Source organism: Dryobates pubescens, chromosome 6 (assembly GCF_014839835.1).
Source record: "Dryobates pubescens isolate bDryPub1 chromosome 6, bDryPub1.pri, whole genome shotgun sequence".
Taxonomy (NCBI): Eukaryota; Metazoa; Chordata; class Aves; order Piciformes; family Picidae; genus Dryobates; species Dryobates pubescens.
Genome location: NC_071617.1, coordinates 8,768,824 through 8,789,211, shown reverse-complemented (window position 1 = coordinate 8,789,211; position 20,388 = coordinate 8,768,824). Strand labels below are relative to the sequence as shown.

At 44.2% G+C, this 20,388-nt stretch overlaps 1 long non-coding RNA gene across 1 annotated transcript in view; it reads right to left on the bottom strand.

Moving 5' to 3' along the window:
• Positions 1 to 20,388, bottom strand: part of LOC128897299 (uncharacterized) — a 61,712-nt gene that overhangs the window by 660 nt on the left and 40,664 nt on the right. The window contains exon 2 of the long non-coding RNA XR_008462306.1: positions 11,991 to 12,142. This is a non-coding gene — a long non-coding RNA (uncharacterized LOC128897299). The remainder of the gene's footprint in view (positions 1 to 11,990; positions 12,143 to 20,388) is intronic.

Genomic DNA, 20,388 nt, shown 5'->3' with positions numbered 1-20,388 from the left:
TTCCCCTCACAGTGCTGACATTGCACCCCACTGATCCCAGAAACAACTCAGATTTAGCAAGCACTTTTCATCCAACTTGTGAGCATATTCTCCTTCCCAGGCTTCAATGAGCCATTGGAGATGGAAAGATTTCTGATATAATTCCAGAAAGCGTATCTGCAGATCACTTTGAGCTGCAGAATCCTGAACCTGTCCACTTCAGGAGGATTTCAGCTTTACCTGTGCTTTTCACACTTGGTCATTTAATTGGTTCAGCATAGAAAAACACCCTCAAGATAGCCAGTCTGTACAGTCTGTATGCAGATGATTTATCTTTCCTCTCTCTCTTGAAATATCACTGCACTGCTCCTTATCAGTATTAAAGGCTTTGCATAGTTTAAGGGTAATTGGTACGGGGTCTAGATGATCTTGAAGATAGATAGCAGAATACAGTGCCTTTCACCCTTACATTATCCCTTTGAATCCACCTCAGAACAGCAGTAACTAGAAGCTATTACTGCTTAATGGCTTTGCTGACCCCTGAATTGATTTGTCTGTTTAGCTGATAGTACAAAACCCTCCCCATCATAATCCCACCACTCAGAGTATTGACATTTTAGCTAACAGCTTCAGCAGGGAGGTATTGCCAGAACAGTAGGAAGGTTTAATTTCCATCCTCATACCAGGAGGGCACTCTCAGCAACAAGGGAAAAATGCATGGGTGATTTTGGAACACAAACTCCCTGTCTTCTAAATTTTAGGGGCAAGACCTTTTAATGAATATTATTCCAGTGTTACAAGATTGTATCCCCTAGCAGACCTCTGCAACAAAAAGATGCTGTAGTCCTATATGACTGAATGGTTAATAAGAGCATTGTGATCCTCTGTGTCACCAAAGGGATAACCTAAGTCCCTGGATCCTGCTTTTTCTAACCATATATATTAAAGCCCTGTTGGTTAATTTGTAGTAGCAAAGATGATGAAAGCAGAATTTAGTTGGCACTCCTATTAATGAATCTTAAAAGACTTTATGACCATTAATTCTTGTGACAGCCTTTGAAGTGAAATAATACACTCAAGAATATGACATGCATTTAATAAAATGGCCCTTGAAAGCACAGGAATGTTACTGGTTTCTCCAAGGTTATAATAGAGTCAGAGAGTGATGTCAAAGCCAGAAAGTATCTCCAGGACTCTCGATTTCTAAGCATTAGGTAATACTGTTTCCAGGTAAAAGATTCCAGTTAGCATTTCCTCACCATCCCCTTTCTTTCTAAATGCAAACATGTATGAAGCAACATGGAAATAGCTGCACTTGTATTCAGAGAAACAAGAAAAAAACCTTCTGGGCCTCAAAGGCAGCACAAGGGACAAGAGAGAAGCAGCAGTGTACCCTGTGCCACTGGGCTTTTCTCACCCACACCCTCAAGATGCTGGGGACACCTCAGTAACACAGAAAAGGCGAAAGAAGAAAAAGTCCTTTGTGTCCTTCACCAGCACTGTACACACCATGCCTTGCTCCTCTAGCACAGTGATGTGCACAGTATAGTACAAACCACATTAAAAAGCCAAGAAATACAGATAGCCTACACTTAGTAATTTGTTGTGCACTGAATTTGAAAGCAACCCAAGTTTCAATCTCATCTCCCTAACTCCTGAGCCAGCTCTCTCTGCTCCCAGCACATCCCTGACACTCCCATCACATCCCAAAGCAGCACCTCTGTAACCCCTGAACACCTCCCACTCCTTCTGACTGTGACTAGTACACAGTGCAGGGCAAACCCTCCTCCATGAGCCCTTCAGGCCACTGGGTACTTTTTTTCTGTGCCAGCCATTGCTTCTGCAGCAGTGGTTTCCAGGTGTACTCTACCATTACTTGTTTGTCCCCATCCTTCAATCTAATCTGGCTGCCTGCACATTGGATACAGTCATACACAACACACTGACAACTCTCTACATCTTAAAACAGCTGTGGTCAGACAGGTTTTCTTACCCCTTAAACGCAAAAGAAAGCAGTCACATCATTGGCACAGAAAGACGTTTCAAATTCACTGTGAAAAGCTCAATGCAAACATTTTCCTGACACACTGTCACTTCTGAGCAAATTCACAGAAGCTGTGGATCCTTATTATGTCTTAGCTGCACCACCAGTGACATACACCAGCACCTCAAATGACTTGTGACAATGCAGAGTTCAGTGGTGCCAGGGACAACTCTGGTTAACAAGTATGTATTTACATAAAGTAAATGCTGGAAATAGTGCTCCCTAGTCTGATTTTGCTCCCTCTCTTTTGCTGCCTTCCCATTAATGCAGAACATTTCCCCTGGAGATCCTGAGCCTCCTCAGCCTGCCATGTCCTGCCATGTTGGAGTGACAGATTTAGATGGCATCGCTGTTATCAGGTAGTTTGCCTTCTTGTCTCTTCCACTACTTGGCTCACATGGCAAGGAGTTGATTCAGCTATCAGTCTTTTATGGATGTCTCCCATGTTGTCCAAGTCTCCAGCAGTCATTGGTCCCCTTTCCCAGAGGGCAGTCACATTGGCTCCTACTCCAGGCTGTTTCATAGATGAGCACTCACTTAGCAAGTCACATTCCCCATGATGGCTGCTTTACATCTCCCCAGCTGGGATTATTTGCAACTCAGAAAAGTGCATCTGATCAGGAGAGGCAGCCCAGATACCTGAAAGACCAACTCTCCTTTTCTCCTGAGCTGGTAGGAAAGGGCAATGGGTGATCAGAGGGAGCAAGATGGGCAGCAACCTTCTTATTCCTTTTCTCACAGACCCTTCCCCAGCACATCAGCTCAATGGGCAGTGGCACCGCTCCCTGCCAGCTTTAACTCTCTCTGTGCCTCAGATACACAAAGCAGTTTTCCTTGAGCAGGTCTGCACCCGCAGAAGGAGGAGGAAGGTAGCAGATGCCCAAGGACTACAATTAAAGGCTTGACCGCCCCTTTCACACCCAGATGGTGCAAAATGAACCCGACAACACGATTACAGGCACTGCATTGCATCCCTGCTGCCGGCACCTGCTGCCCAGAATTAAATCCCTCATTATCACCATCCAAACCCAGGAGCTCGGGGCAAGCACAGATTATGGGAATAGTCAAGCCTTGTGCCTTCAAAACAAACAAAAACCCCTCCACAAACCAGTTTTACTTGAAGGTATTTTTAAATAAGAAACAGTCATCTCTGTGTTTCTTTGTTTAAAATCAGATTACTTACTTGGGGCAGGCTAGGAAAGCAACACTTACTTCCCAAGCATCTCCAGGGAAGCTGGCCAGGTGTGATGCCCACAGGTTCAGCTGCTCTGTCGCTGGAAAATCCCTTCCAAGGATAACCTGCTCACCCCATCGGCAAAAGGACAGGTTGGCCATGGATTAGCGTTCCCAACCAGCAGCATCGAGGCACCGTCCCCAGGCACCGAGGTCCAGCTGCATCCTCACGGATGATGCCCGTGGCTCAATATGCCACACTGCCCTACGGATGCTCTAGGAGATGGTTGGCCAGGACAACACAGCACAGCGTGGGTGGGCAGCTGACTGCTCGGTGCAGGGTCATAGAGCTCGCAGTTCTGGCAGCTGGAGGAGTGGGTGAAAAACATTCCAGGCACCTTTCCCTTCCCAGCTCCCTCCCCTCCAAAGTGCTCCACAGATCGTATCTCCTACACTTCAGCAACCAAAAAGTACAGGAATTATGATTTTTGAAAGTCCAGAACACATCAAACAAGCTACTAAAGGGCTAGGCAATAGCCTCTACTGAATCCACAGAAAGGATTAACAACAACCAGCCTCATCTTCAAGGGACGGGAAAAAAGCTGAAAACTATGAAAGATTTAAGAGCAAAGAGTGAATCAACTTTATAAAGTCTCCCATACTAAAGGAAGGAGATGCAGCACCAGAGCAGAGGTCACTCAGTACAATCACCAAATTAAATTAGTATTTGAATAGAAGAATGTTCATATAGCTAGCAAAAGGTTTCTGGGTGTACCAAGGTATGAGATGAAAGGGGGGGAGGGAAGAGGAAAAGGGGGGAGGGAAGAGGAAAAGGGGGGAGGGAAGAGGAAAAGGGGGGAGGGAAGAGGAAAAGGGGGGAGGGAAGAGGAAAAGGGGGGAGGGAAGAGGAAAAGGGGGGAGGGAAGAGGAAAAGGGGGGAGGGAAGAGGAAAAGGGGGGAGGGAAGAGGAAAAGGGGGGAGGGAAGAGGAAAAGGGGGGAGGGAAGAGAAAAAACAAACACACAAAAAAAGGAAACAGAAAAAGCAAAAGCAAAAAAAACCCCACAACATCCTAACATTACAGAAAGAAATTCTCTTTCCTAATTTATCACTGCAAATTATGGTGAATAGTCCAAGACAAGTCCTGGTAGCTTCATTTTATACATCACAATAATTCAATAAAACTATTCTAAGTGATTTTAGCATAGCCCAGTGTTAAGGCATGGAGTCAGACCATTTTGTTATTGAAGGATACATAACAGCTACAATTCCATAATAATAACTAACAAAAAATACCCCCAACTTTCTAAGAAAACTTCCCCTGTCTAAATACTGCCCATCTCTTCTCTGCTTGGCTTTCAGAGCATAATAGGTTTCTTTGATTATTAGTACATAAAAGTATATTAAAGTCTAAAAAACCACTTTTTTTCTTGTCCAGCTCCTTTGTGAAATGTTTTGACATCTGGAAAATATGACATAAACAGAAAGATTGTACTTGCTTTAGAATAACAACGTTTTTCAGCAGAGTGGATTATTTCATCAGAATAGAATAGAATAGAATAGAATAGACCAGGTTGGAAGAGACCTTCAAGATCATCATGTCCAACCTATCATCCAACACCACCTAATCAACTAACCCATGGCACCAAGCACCCCATCAAGTCTCCTCCTGAACACCTCCAATGATGGTGACTCCACCACCTCCCCAGGCAGCCCATTCCAATGGCAAATCACTCTCTCTGTGTAGAACTTCTTCCTAACCTCCAGCCTAAACCTCCCCTGGTGCAGCTGGAGTCTGTGTCCTCTTGTTCTGGTGCTGGCTGCCTGGGAGAAGAGACCAACCTCTACCTGGCTACAACCTCCCTTCAGGTAGTTGTAGAGAGCAAGAAGGTCACCCCTGAGCCTCCTCCAGGCTAAGCAACCCCAGCTCCCTCAGCCTCTCCTCATAGGGCTTGTGTTCTAAGCCCTTCACCAACTTTGTTGCCCTTCTCTGGACACGTTCCAGCAAGTCAACATCCTACCTAAACTGAGGGGCCCAGAACTGGACACAGTACTCAAGGTGTGGCCTAACCAGTGAAGGAGTGAGGTTCCTGGCACTCCTGTTCTCATTCACTGCAGCCTGCAGATGCCATTTCTTTCAAGTGACTTTAAGAGGTATCTTTCCAGATCTGCAGCACTGCTTTCCCTCAAGTGATTTTTCTCCATTGCCAGCATGGATCCAGGTTAAACTACTCAGGACAAATGTATGTAGTGTGCTAACGGGAGGACTCTGCCTCTCACCCCTCCCTGCCTCTAAAGGCAGTTAGTTAAAAACCTGCCAAAGGTGTCATGAAAACCACAGCAGCAGCAGCTATTTCTGGAAAAGAGCAAAGGCCCATCAAGTCATGAACAATATGCTTTTGATTCATATTTTTCTTTACAACAACATCGACACTATTTCTGGAGTACTAGCAATCGATATTTTGAACTGGATACTGACACAGAAGTCTGGTGACTTAAATATAGGGCTCTGCTTCATTTCCTGTTGTTTCCATTGCTTATTTGATTGTGCCAAGTAAAATTATTCAGTTTTCACATGGACAGTAGTGCAGTTCATCAGCCTATGTATCAGCACAGTCCGGAACATCTGAAAATGTTTTAGGAGCCTTTATTTTCTTCCTTTTTACTTGTTGAAATTAATTACTTTAACAATGACTATTTAGCAGCCTCCCAGGGAGTATCTGCATGACAGCTGCTGCTCATCACACATCCCACCACAATCAGACTGGACTGACTGATGTCCCTGCACCACTGCAGCTGGTGGCCACCTGCAGCCAGACTAACAGCCAACTGTACATGGTGACGACCGTGGGGAGATGGCGATGGCAGCTTCCCGAACTGCTTTCTTGAGTGCAGCTCTGTCACCTGACCTCCACCATCAGCTTCACTGAATGCAAATCCTCACCTGCTCAGCAGATCTTGGATGATGCCTTGTTACCACCAAGACTAACCTCCAAAACTGCACCTGCTGAGCAAAATGCTTTCAGAGAGAGGCACAGACACATGGAGAGCAATGATGAAGATTGAAGAGGCAGTTTCAAGTCATCAGTTAGACATCACTAATCTTCTCACATGAAGACAACTGTTTTTCTCCCCATACTACTTTATCTCTTTGCCATGTAATCCTGACCTCCTCTTACTCAACATGCAGGTTATAGACTCACCACTTCTCATATATAAATTCATATAGAAATTTCACAACTTTATTACTCTCCCTGCTCTCTCTTTCAACACCTGCATTCACACGAGTCAAAACCATTCAGCACAAGCATGCTTACAACTCTCAGCAAGCCTTTGTCAGTTGAGCACTATTTGCATAACAAAACAATATCTATTGTTTGATAGGGGACAGTGTCTGTGTGCAAACACACAGGCATGAGATGTCCTGCTCTATTTGCATAAAACCAGTTAGGAGGTCTTTCCAGCTCACTGCTGTTTAACAGAAGTGCTAGAGCCCAGCCTTGGGAACGAAGCAGGCACACGGCTGCACTCATGGGAGAGCAGGGGTTTGTGTTATGCTCGCACACAGTGGGGCTTCTGGATGAGAAAACTGTTCCTCACCATCATCTTCTGTGCAGAAACCACCTGCCAATCAATTAAAAGGTCACACAGATCCCACCCAAGCTGACTGCAGAACCTCACTGAGAGACAAAATCCTTTCCACAGCTCCATTTCATTTTCCACTGCTCCTTCCTCCTTTCTTACCCCCAAAGGTATGTTGTCCACTGCCAGGAAAGGCCTTGCAATTTCCTTGCTCCTTCTTTATAGCAGAAAGATGATTTTAGAGACATCACTTTTCAAAAACAGGGCAGAATCTGCTGTTCAGTTTGGGGATCCCATTGCCCCCAAGTCAGAGTAGTGGCGCAGAGGTCTCTGCCACCTTGTATTTGCTCTGAACCCTCCTCCTTGCCAGTACAAGCAACTCCACACTCTCCCAGCCGGCACTTAATGGCAACTCAAGTAAGTGTTGCAAAATACATGCTGGGAAATTGCAAGAAAAAAATAATTCCTATATTTATAGATTTTTTTTTTCAAGGCTAGAAACCACCACTATGATAATCTAATGCCAGCCAGCACTAAGCCAATAAGCTTCTGTTTAAACTAGATCCTATCTTTTACAAACAGAAGTATGTGCAGCCAGGCAGCAAACAGAAAATACTTGGACTGACAGAGCAGGGAAGAAGAAAACACACCGTTACTAGCTGTGAAATACTGTCCAGCTGACAGAAGAGCATTGTAGATGTTCTTCCTCTTCAAGAAAAACATGACCTAGGAGCTGCCACAGTGATGACACAGTCCCTCCTGTACTGTTACAGATGACATCTTGAGAGAGTACTGGGAGGCATGATGAGGTAGCTGGACCATAATACAGTGCCCCTGATTTTACTGCTTGTGTTAGCAGGCTGTAAATTGAACCCTGAATATCTTAAGGATTTGGTCCCTTGCTGTACGACACCGATCAAGGGCGATAAATACAGAACAAATGGTGAAGAATATGCAAGCACTGCTTGCTTCCTATATCTATTTGTGAGTTGCAAAAAATCAGTCACTAAGGGTTACATATATTTTTCTCAAAGGGCATCACAAATCAGTTCAGAAGCTTTCTGCAGATGACTTGATTTCTCATCCAGTTGCTGCCTATGAAGAGGCTGCCCTGGAGAAGGCTGATGTTACTGCTTTGAAGGGTTGGGTGCTCTCTTGAATAGGTCCAAAAAAATTGCATAATTATCAGTAACTTTTAAAAATAGCATGACTACCACACTGTGAACCACCTTCTGAACCTCTAGGTCTGTCTAGTAGCAGAATTTCACTATTACACGGATGAAGACTTGCACCACTGAGAGGAAATGCATTTTAAAACAGCAGCTTAACTGCACAATTAATTCTTCATGTAAAAGGCTGTTGCCAGAGAGTGCTGCGCTACTCCTGCTGCAGCAGATGTAACAGAGCTAATGATTCTGCTCTGCTTTGTTGATAATCAGTGTGAGTAGGGCCATTACAGTCCTGTCTGCATATATGATCTGTCAAGGGCAGTTCTGACTTCACCATCTGACCCAATATCATAACACAGAAGTGTCACTGGGTGTAGTATTTTCTAAGTGTCCAGCCAAATTGTCAGTGTCTTCTGGGGGTCTGCTATTGAGCAGGTGTAGAGAACCCTTTCAGCAGCCCTCCATGACCTTGTGTGAGCTCTGGAGAAGGTAAGCAAGTTTGTGAGGGACAACCAACCAGTTCTACCTAGCCCAAAGCTGGCTGAGGCTGGCAGGGATCTCTGGAGATCACCTGGTCCAACCTGCTGCTCATGCAGAGCCACCTTGAGATCATTACCCATGACCACACTTTCGAGTATCTCCAAGGACGGAGACTCTACAACCTTACAGAACAACCTATTTCAGTTTGTGCACATTGCCTCTGGTGCTGTTACTGAGAACCAATGAAAAGAGCCTGGCTCCATTCCCTGTGTGTCCCAGCTCTCAGCCTTTGTTCAAAAGAGATGCTCCAGTCCTTTTATGGTTCTTCACCGGAAAATTTATCAAGCTGCAGTCACCTGAAGCCACCGAGATGAGCCACATATTCACATGCTCACTGGGAGAAAGATTACACTACAGGAGAGGAAATCACTCCCTCACCCAGAGAACAGGGAAGTCCATAAAACAGCAGGGTATGCACTCACAGAACAGCTTGCACAGCAAACAGATTAATTCATTGCACTTGCCATCTACATGGTTTCTCTTGGGATGAGATTAAGAAAGAGAGCCATTTTCACCAGTGGGATGCAAACAGCAGAACATCATGCAAGCATGCTCCTGCAGTGCACCGTCCTGGAGCACACTGATGGTTTTTCTCAGCACCTTATGCATTCTTGTCTACTGTCTCCTTGCCAGCTTTTTCTTGTTGCCTTCTGCTTCTCTTCACATGCATGTAGCTCCAGAATGAATATCCAGACCATGCCCTGCGCCCATGTGGCCAGTTCATGCAAACCTGTGTGCTGCACACTTGGATCATTCTCATTCTTTTCTTCCCACATCTCTTCTACACAGGAAGATTTTCACAAATAAATATAAGGAATAATCAGGTTCACTGCAGCTTCAGTGAAATCTGAAATATCCTCACAGCAGGATTAGAAGCCAGAAGCATTGGAATTTATCCAAAAAGAGATGGATTTTCATGAATTCCAAGTTGTGTTTGGCACCACCTCCACTCTGTCTGCTCTGACCACAGGTGACTGAATGCAAAATTTCAGGACTGCAAAGGGTTCTCCAGAGAACACTGTGACATCAGAGGTGTTGAAAAAGGTTCACTGGTCAGTGCAGATACCTACCACTGATTTACTCAGCTAAGCTCTCTTTACGGTCATCATAGGGCACAATCCATGTCATCCTAAAGTACATTTCAGCTGTTAGATGAATTACACTCTGCAATTACTTACCTCATTAAGCATCATCTCAGATACTGCACAATAAACATCCACAGTTGGATTGTATGAATCCTATCCACAGCATCTGTGAGAAACAGTTTTCTGCAGTTTACTAAGGCACTTTTATCTGCCTGACTTCACTGTGACACTGCCTGTCAATGGCAAATCACTGTGATTTATAGAGAATTTAAACACTCAGACTGGAAAAGAAATGCACAAAACAACTGGTGCAGAAAGTAGCACAGTAGATCTCAGTAATGACTTGTCTTCTGCATGGACTTTAGAAATCACACCATGCTCTCAGGTTTTATTTTCTAAGCCCTAAGCTGCTTCTGGCAATGATCCCACAAGCCTTGCTCATCCTCTGGGATCAAGACTTCCTTTTTTCTCAGAAACAATAAAACAGCTTGGCACACGGAAAGTACCTCCTTGTGCAGAGGATGGTGCTTTCTAGGGGGACAGTCTTTGACTTTCTCTTAAACAAAACAACAATCACCATCTCAAAGCTTACTCCAGCAGGTGCACAGTGCACTACTGCAAGATGCTGTATACACCCAGGTTGGGAACAAGTGCATCATGTAACATCAAAAATTGTACCTTACTCAAAAACCATCACCCAGTCCCTGGCTGCAACTCTTCCTCCCACACAGCAACTGGACAAAGTGAAGTCATTTTTATTCTCTGCATTTATAACATTTACATACATGCACAAGCATGGATAAGTATGTGACAAACCTGTCACTCATTTCTGTATTCATCAGCAATTTTTCAGTTAAAGAACATGACAGAATTACATCCTTCAGTCATTCCGACTCCAATAGAACACTTCCCCAATTCCTTGTCCACTCACCTATGTTTCCCACATGTAGCTGAGAGGATGAAAACACTATTTTATACACATGCTTACCTATAGATGTACGTATGTACAAGTGTGTAAAGATACAGATCTCATTTCTAAGGAACTATGTGTCTTCTTACAATGTTTTTGGGCTTCTAACACTGGGAACTCCAGAGGCTACAGATTTTAAGGAACTATGTCTCCAGATTTTGGGGTTTGACCTTCCTCTTCATTCAGCACTACAGCCATGGGTTGCATAGCAGGGAAGTGGTAGGCACTGTACACACATCCATGTAAGTTGTCAAAAATACAGCCTTCCACAGAAAACAACACAGACACCACCACTATCTCATGAGGCTTTCCTGCATCAGAGCATTTATCCTGCTGAAATGTTCATACAGCTGTGACTCCTTTTCAAGCAGAAAATGGAATAAATAAAACAAGTAATTGCAGTCTGTGTTTCTAACAACACATTTCTTGGTCTGCCACTGATTTTTGGCAAAGACTGGTTGGGTTTTTTTTAATTCTTGCATGTGTATCAGAATTGTAGGTTCCTTGATATGTCACAGAATCATGAAGTGGTTTGAGTTGGAAGGGACATTAAAGATCATCTAGTTTCAACTCCCCTGTCCATGGGCAAGGACACCTTCAACTAGACCAGGCTGCTCAAGGCCCTGTTCATCCTGGCCTTGAACACCTCCAGGGAGAAAGCATCCACAACTTCCTTGGGCAACCTGTTCCAATGTCTTACCACCCTCACTGTAAAGAATTTCTTCCTAATATCCAGTCTACATCTACTCTCTTGCAGGTTAAAGCTGTTTCCCCTCATCCAATCACTGCAAGCCCTTGTTGGAAGTCCCTTACAAAGCTTTCCTTCAGGTGATGTGAGTCAAGGCATGGGCTCCACAGGCAGACCTCTTTCAGCTGTGGAAAGTCAGGAGTGGTACCTGGGTTCAAACATCTGGGCAGGTCTGGACAACTGAAGCCACCTCCCTCCAACCTATGCAGCTTGTCCTCTTCATTCCTGCATGGCTCCCCCCTGCTTGAGTGGGTGAACAGGGCCCACAAAACAGGACATCTCCTTTCCATATACAGCTGTCCAGGTATTTTTCCATGCAGCCTTCATATCAGCCCCAAGAGCTAGTCTCTGCCCCGTGATCTTTCCCCTGACAAAGCAGTTCTCCTTCCTAAAAGCCAGCCTCTTGCTTAGGAAAATCCCATTTTTCAGTAGGATGCTTGACACTTCTTCACTTCACTAGCATTGAGCCATCAAGAGCCAGAACTGCAGTTCAACAGACGTGTACATGCACAGCAGGAGGAACTACATGCTCCAAAGGACACAGCAGTGACACATAAATACCATAAGCTGGCACCACAGGTAAAACTCTGAGCTCTTCTCAGTCCCTGTTTACCCAGAAACATTTCCAAATGCATTTCTGCAGGACATGATTTTTATACAAGAGAAAAAAAAATGAAGTCATATTTGGTTTTTTTACTCACTCTTAAGGATCTACCATTCAGTTTCTTCTGATGAACATTTTACAGCTGTGTCTTCTTGTCCTCTGGCTGAGGACAATGGGGATGCCAGCTTCACTCTTTTCCAGTACCGACAGCAACAATGGGTCTCTGTACCACAGTACGGTGCACTGCTCCTGTGTGAGAAGAAACATCAGAAACGGAGTGTAAAGCAGACTGAAGAGTACAGAAATTTAACACTGCTGTTTTCTGCAGCATTCAGCTGCCTGAATACACCTGGGCAAACCCAGGCACTTCCTCCAGAGGTTTTCACACCCACTTCCCACTATAAACAAAACAAGTTCAAATCGTGGCTCCATAGTTTGCTTCCCACTAACTGACCCCTGAAAACGCAAAGCAGTGAGACCTGCACAACTACACAAACAAAGAAAACGAGACAGAGACCTTTGTATTTTCCCAGAAATCACATGGCAAATAGACAGAATCAGGAAAAGGACTTGTTCTGCTTCTCCCTCCAGTACCTTCCCCCCCTCACATCTTGCTGTCTCCCCAGCCCAGGGATCTCATTTCAGCCATAGAACCCAGATGGACAGAGTGAATAGATTTTTCTCTGGCTATGGCAACTTTTTATGTCTCCATTTTCAGCTTGTGATCACTCTCTTGTTCTCTTTGTAGAAATACTCCTACTAGCTCCCCCTTCTTGCTGCTTTTCCAGGTTTATTTGTTGCCATAACTGCCAATAAATCCTTCTTGAAGCCAGTGTAAGCCCTCTGAACTCCAGACTACCATGTTGCCAGTATTAGTAGATGAGAAGACTTACAGGCCTGCACTGTCAAAACAAGAAGGTCTCTATTACTCTCATAAATTCAACCCTTGTGGCATGCAGGGGTAGAGGGGTTGGGGACTCACAATGGCTTTCTTTCCAAAGGTAAAATGGCAGCTCTGCACATCTGTAGAGAAGCAAGTTACAAAGCTCCCCCAAGAGTGAGCAGCTACCACTTCAATGAAGAAGAAATGGCCATTTACTCCCCTCCTAAAATTTCTGCAGCAGTGGCAAAGTATCTGCCAGAGATTAGGCTGCTGGTAAAACAGAGCAAGCCATAAAAGTGAATTATGTGCTCAGTTATCACCTCTAAATGGCAGTGACACTGGGCCCACAATGGACCACGCTTCTCTCGGAAGCCCACAGACCTCCTACAGAAACACAGTTTAACAATTACAAGCTTCCCTGTCCCATCTGTTACACCCAGCAAACAAATATTTCATACAAAACATGCTAGCAGGGGGAAGTATTCTGGCAAAGCATTACTCCACACCAGCCTGCTTCTTGCATGCTTCAATAGGTATTTTCTTCAGGCCATTATTGGGCACTTGTGGACTACTCACGTTTAACCCTTCCTTGTGTACAGGTCAGAGAAAGGCTGCAAAAGAGTCCATGGCATGAGGAGAAACTTTCTGGTGAGGGTGACAGAGTGCTGGAACAGGCTGCCCAGAGAGGTTGTAGAGTTCTTCTCCTCTGGAGATTTTAAAAACCTGCTTGGATGCATTCATGTGCTTTTGGCAGGGGGGTTGGACTTGATCTCTGGAGGTCCCTTCCAACCTCTAACATTCTGTGACTCTGTGACACCAGTGCTGTGCATATGCTTCTGTAAACTCACATGTATCTCATAAAATTACCTCTGCAGGCTGGGGGGTAGGGGTTTTGGTTATGTTTTGGGTTGTGGTTTGGGTTTTTGGGGGGGGGGATTTCTTTGTTTTTGAGGGGAGCTGTTTGGAGTTCTTTTGTCTGGCTGTGGGGTTTTGTGTGTTGTTGTGTTTTTTCCCTTTTTATTGTTTTAAAGTATGATGCCTTTTCAAATAAACTTTTTTGTTGAACAGAAGTGATGAAGTGGTCATCTCCAAGCTTATCTCCTCCCCTTACAGTTAGAAAAGAGACCAAACAGTCTGCCTAGGAGAACCTGACTGCACAGGATAGAAATGCCCCCCCCCCCCAGACTCAGGGCAATGTCACTGCTTGTTCAACGGTGTTCACAAGTGATGAAAGTCACTTGGCCTGCTTGAACTTTTGAGAGCTGCAGACAGAAAACTGCCAAGAAAACATAATCTCTCTTGATCTCTGAAGCAGAAATCATTGCTGAAATGCCAGTTCAGTGACTTCAATTAGAAAATGCTGTTGGAAGACCTTACCATCCTTCTTTCCTACTAATTAACATCTCTGCATAATTCAGCTGCTTTTCCTATCCCATTTCCTAATGCATTCAGATCAGCAGATGTGTCTATGTCCAAAAAAAACCCCTGATAATACAGAAAGGCATTGGAAAACTAATCACTAGTTATGTCTGTGTCCTGACCTTTTGGTACTGCTTTGCTGACTATGTGGTCAACAGTAACGTCATTGGCTTGCAAATGTCCCTTTCTGTTTCATTTTAATTAGAAATAGCAATAGAAAGGTTAAAAAAGCCCAAATAAAACAGTATCTAAACTAGAGATACGACTATGAATTGTCATATTCAAGATGATGCGCAAAAAGGTGTAGCCTCAAGTTAGTCTGTGGCAGTTTAGGCTGGGTGCCTGCTGTTACTGCCACATAAATTACACCTCTGGTGTCCCAAGTGTCCAACCCAGTAAAGTGGACACAGAAAACAGCCTATTTGTACCCATAAATCCTGAGCCCTATAAATCCATCAGCAAAGTCATTCTCTTCCTCTCCCTTCCCTCTCTGTTCCCGTGGGAGATGCTCCCTATTGGGTAATGGTGGGGGAGTATCTCAAGGCTTCTCAAGCCTGTCTAGGCCTAATGCCAGGAGGAGAGGGCAGGAGGGGAGGCCAGCCTGAGACTAGCAGTGGAGGGGGGAAGAAAGAGACCTGGGGAGCCCTGGGGATTTTGGGTACATCCTCAAGTGGGGAAAAGGGAAGTGTTGGAGGGCCTCTGGGTGTGCTGCAAGGGTTTTGTATGCTTTGGGATATCTTTGCCACTATGCTTTGCAACTCCTGTAAAACGCCAATTGCTTCTCCATTTAAACCTTCCATCACTTTGCAGTCCATTTGTGTGTGTCATTCTCTGTCCGGCTGATCTGTCTGGCTTTAAACCAGGACACAGTCACAGAATTGGAGACCAGAGAAAGATCTCCAGAGCTCATCTCATCCCTTCATACAGCCTTAACCATAGAATAGAATAGAATAAACCAGGTTGGAACAGACCTTCAAGATCATCACGTCCAACCTATCATTCAGCACCACCTAATCAACTAAACCATGGCACCAAGCACCCTATCAAGTCTCCTCCTAAACATCTCCAATGATGGCGACTCTACCACAGCAAGTCTTTGATGATGGTATTTCTACCCATAGACAGTGAAACACCATGGCCTCTCCAAGAAGGAGCTCAGGAAGGGAATCAGGAGTTGTGAGATTCACATCCAGAGCGCAAGGCTTGACGGGGCAAAATTCAAACCTTACACAGCCTTTCCTTACCCCAGACAGGCAGCTGGATGAGCGAAGCTGTGCTGTGCTGCCTGATGGCTCAGGGCAGATGGGCAGCATGCCGGCGAACAACCAAGTTTGATTTCTTTACACCCAATCACCACACTGATCATGTTCAGACTAAATTGTAACAAAAACAGTCTAAGCTGTCTATCTTTTCTATTACAGTGTGGTTCACTGAAACAAAATGCAGTAACACTGAACCTAAGCTGTAACTCAATTCATGGACCTCAAAGGAAGATTAACATAACAAGACCTAAGTTTGTCTTCTTTTATCCTTTGCTGTGTAACTTGTCATTACTAATTAGCCATGCTTTTAATAAGTTCTTGCAACTAATCCAAATGTTGTTTGTTAAGTTCCTGTTTATGAGTTGAGTTTAAATCCATTCACTTACTACACTGTACACTCCCACCACCCCCCCCCCCCCATAAAGGATTAAAATTAATCACTCTCACAGAATTTGAGATTAAATGGGAATACTATTCACAAATCTATACAGAAATACAAACCACACAAATTCATATTCAGCCTCAGCCCAGTTCTCTATTTGGGCCTACCACAACCTCATTAGGCCAAAACCTTCCAAAACCTCTCCCCCAGCCAGGATGAAAAACAGGTCTTAGTGCCCCCCTACCCATTCCCCTGTGCCTCCCTGTCCCCCAACCTAGGCCAAAATTACACAGCAAAAATTAGCCAGGTGGCTGAAGGCTGAAAACCTCCCCCACAACACCAAGCAAGAGATAACAGCCCACACCGGGAGCAGAGAGAGGGAGCAAAAAGGAAGAACTGGCCATGTGGCCAGTTTATATAGAAGAGGCAATATTATGGGATGGAATAACATAATTTCCTGTGTCCAGACCCTGGACTATCTGCTCCTTGGAGGACTTTTAATTCTATGGTTAGGACACCAGTCCCACAACACTGTAAACATAAATAAGCCTAACTGAATTTAATTTGGACTACCTATACTGTCACTCTGTTCACTTCAGCTGGTTCAGCATGAACACAGGGTATCTTCTCTCTTATATATTAACAGAAGTAACTTTACATCTATGCCAATAGTTGATCTGGCAATTATTATCTAGAATGCAGGCTGCAGTTGCTGACATTACCACAGTATGTTGCTAATTTACATGTTACTTGTTAAGGACTACTTACAACCTGAAACTTGGTTCAAAGAAAACAATGCAGAAAGTGAAACAGGTCTCAAGGAATCTATTTTAAACCTGCTCAACTTAAAAATAATATCACAGCTTTTCTAATAGCTTTTTGAACAGCCTATACACCTGCAATGCAAAGGTCAAATTTCCCCTTCTCTATTCTTCCCCTACAGTCTCTGGTTTTTCAGTGCCTTTGCAGAGAGCAAAGCTTTCCCTCACAACTGCAGCTTCCCTAACAAATAAGCTACAGATGCACACACTAGCACAGTTTCTGCAGCATTTTGCCACAGTTAGAGTGAGTTGGGTGTTCATTAACTTTTGTCAGTAAAGGATGACCCTCACACCAGGAAGACATTAGTTCTGCAGGATAAAAGGGATGGTACTTTTGCATTGTTTACAGGACAGAGCTGTGTGTTACAATAAGCTCCACTCTATTTTTAGACGAAAAGATCTATCTTTTCAGTCCTTCAGGGATAACTGCTGAACAAAGAGGTGGAAATAGACACGAGGATTAAAAGTGAATAATCTGTGATACCAATGAAATGCCAGCTCTTATCCATGAACAATGGTCCCTCAGCATGAACAGGTCTCAAGGCAGTCTTACAATAACTCTGTATTTCTATTGCAGTGTTTACCAATGCCTACCATCAACTGAAAACAATGAGTACTTTCTCAGCACAGTAAACAAAGACAAAATACCAAATAAATTCACAGTATCACAGTATCACAGTATAACCAAGGTTGGAAGAGACCCCAAGGATCATCAAGTCCACCCTGTCCCAACAGACCTCACAACTAGACCATGGCACCAAGTGCCATGTCCAATCTCCCCTTGAACACCTCCAGGGACGGCGACTCGAACACCTCCCTGGGCAGCACATTCCAATGACGAATGACTCACTCAGTGAAGAACTTTTTCCTCACCTCGAGTCTAAACCTCCCCTGGCACAGCTTGAGACTGTGTCCCCTTGTTCTGGTGCTGGTTGCCTGGGAGAAGAGACCAACCCCTTCCTGTCTACAACCACCTTTCAGGTAGTTGTAGAGGGCAATGAGGTCACCCCTGATCCTTCTCTTCTCCAGGCTAAACAATCCCAGCTCCCTCAGCCTCTCCTCATAGGGCTGTGCTCAAGGCCTCTCCCCAGCCTTGTTGCCCTTCTCTGGACACGTTCAAGTGTCTCGATGTCCTTCTTAAACTGAGGGGCCCAGAACTGGACACAGTAATTCACCTGCTCAGTCCCCTCAATACCAGGTCAAAACTCGCTATTAAAAGCAGGTCTAATTTGGTTGCTTTTCTCAGGTACAGAAAGCAGTTTAGAGGAGAAACCAGTATGAGTTTACAGTAAAGTCCAAGCAAAGTGGCTACAAAAACTTTGCAGCTTTTATTAAATCCATACTGGGAGCTTACACCAGTACACAGGAAATGTGTAGTTAGGAATTAATACTTTTAATGTCTTCTACTGGATAGTTTAATAAACACAAACCAGAAGCTATTTTGAAGATAAGAGCTGGGATTGCTTAGCCTGGAGAAAAGGAGACTCAGGGGTGACCTTATCGCTCTCTACAACTACCTGAAGGGAGGTTGTAGACAGGCAGATGATGGTCTCTTCTCCCAGGCAGCCAGTACCAGAACAAGAGGACATAGTCTCAGGCTGTGCCAGGGGAGGTTTAGGTTGAATGTTAGGAAGAAGTTGGAAGAAGTTCTATATAGAAAGAGTGATTGCCCATTGGAATGGGCTGCCCGAGGAGGTGGTGGAGTCGCTGTCATTGGAGGTGTTCAGGAGGAGACTTGATGGAGTACTTGGTGCCATGGGTTAGTTGTTTAGGTGGGTTGGATTGGTTGATGGGTTGGACGCGATGATCTTGAAGGTCTCTTCCAACCTGGTCTATTCTATTCTATTCTATAATCTCTGAGCTTGACTCTTACATGGACAGCTATCTATTTTGTTTCTCTAAGCACTTCAGGAGTTTGATCAGAGACATTCTGGACCTAAAGTCACTGCCAGTAATTTTAGTGTATGTCCCTTTTTGCTAGTTGACTCCTACAGAGAAACAGTGGAAGTAGTATTGGTAGGGACTGTTAATACCTTTCTCAAGGATGGGCAAAATGTCAGCACTCACAAGTGATGGGAGGGTCTTTTGCTCAGTAAATCATCTCTTCATGTTGATTGTCTGGTAGCTCCCTCTCTGCCAGTGATGTGTTGGAGAAAGGTTATTGTACAGATGAGGCTGGAGTATCTGGGCATCACTTGGCAGCTCCAGGTTTGCCTCAACACCTACATGATTCTGGGACACTGCAATGCAACTGAAAGGGCAAAAATGACCAGGTAGCTCTGCTTGCTGTGCCTTTTGTAAAGTATTTTTCACCTTTCCTAATTGCAAAAAGTGAGAAGCTGCCACACTACACTTGTTTTGCAACATCTGAAATGAGATGGGTGGCAACATGAGTAATTCTCCACCTTCCAGATGCCTCTGCGTAGAGGAGATGGCTGAAGAGCAGACACATGTCAGGGCTCCAGCAGCTCTGCTACCAGTTCTGACATAAAAAGTGAGGCTTCAAATTCAAGTGGCCTTCCATTTGGCCAGGTCAATGTCTCCAGGTGTCCCCAGTGTTTAGCAAAACTGTAATCCTCACCTGACATGCTCTTCAGAATCCCAAACTGGGAGTCTGAGCAAACTAGCCCAGCTCTGTTTATTAGTGTAAATGAGATGGCTGAAGGCTGGTAGCATAATACTGTAGTACCTGCAAAAATAAAAAAGCAATAGCACTGGGAGAAAACTTGTTTTCCTTTAACAGACTTTTCCTTTCATAATACACTTCCTTGAAATCCATATCTGAGGGAACTTATTGTATAACTGCATGCTGTTTCCATCGTTGCAGACTGCCAGAAAACAGAATTCCCCAGAGAAGAAATCAGATTCAGCCTCTCCCTTCCACACTTACAAATTTCAGTTGGCAGCTCACAACTTGAATTGCTTCTTATTCCTACCTTCTCTTCCACTGTGACAGAGTTTTGGACCACGATGGTGAGACCAATTTTCTTACTGTGAGGTCATTTGAATAAGTGGTTTGATATTCATACATGAGGCATTTTTCAGTCTGAATTCTACAAAACCTCTGAAGAGGCAAACACAGCAGCACATCCTGGTTTTCTCTCAGATTACAAACTGAAGAATTAAAGCAAAGATTAACACAGTAATTAAAAAACATTTAAAAAAATAACAGGAAAGGATCTCACTTGATTTTTATGTCTCTCTGGGATGGCTTTTCTTCTTCCCCTTTCTATTTTGCTTCCATCTGCTCATGCCTCCATCTCAAAGCCCATCTCCTGTCAGTCATCTGCACTCAATCTGCTTGATAATATAATACTTTGCAGAGGGTACCTAGAGGAGCAAATGTAACTGGTGATGGCTTGGCCTTTCTGTTCAAAGCTTGAAGAGACTCGAATAACTTTATGTGGCTAGCAAAACCAGAGGAACAAGAGGCAAGGGTGGATACTAAGAGAAAAGAAGGAAAAGCAGTAAAATGATTGAGATGGTTCATGATCCTCAGGGCAAGTAGAAGGGTTAGCAAGAAAGAGCAGTGAAGAATGCCTGCCTTTGCTGGAAAACAAAAGAGAAGGGAAAAGAGAGCACATGCAGTGAAAAAACTTCTATGTTACATTAATGTGTACCCAGCCTTGTTCACAAGTTATTAAGACATTTCAGATTGTAAGTGCCTGGCATGCTAAGGCCATCTGGGAAACATGAATGTTTCACTTCACATAATGATAGCTGAAAGA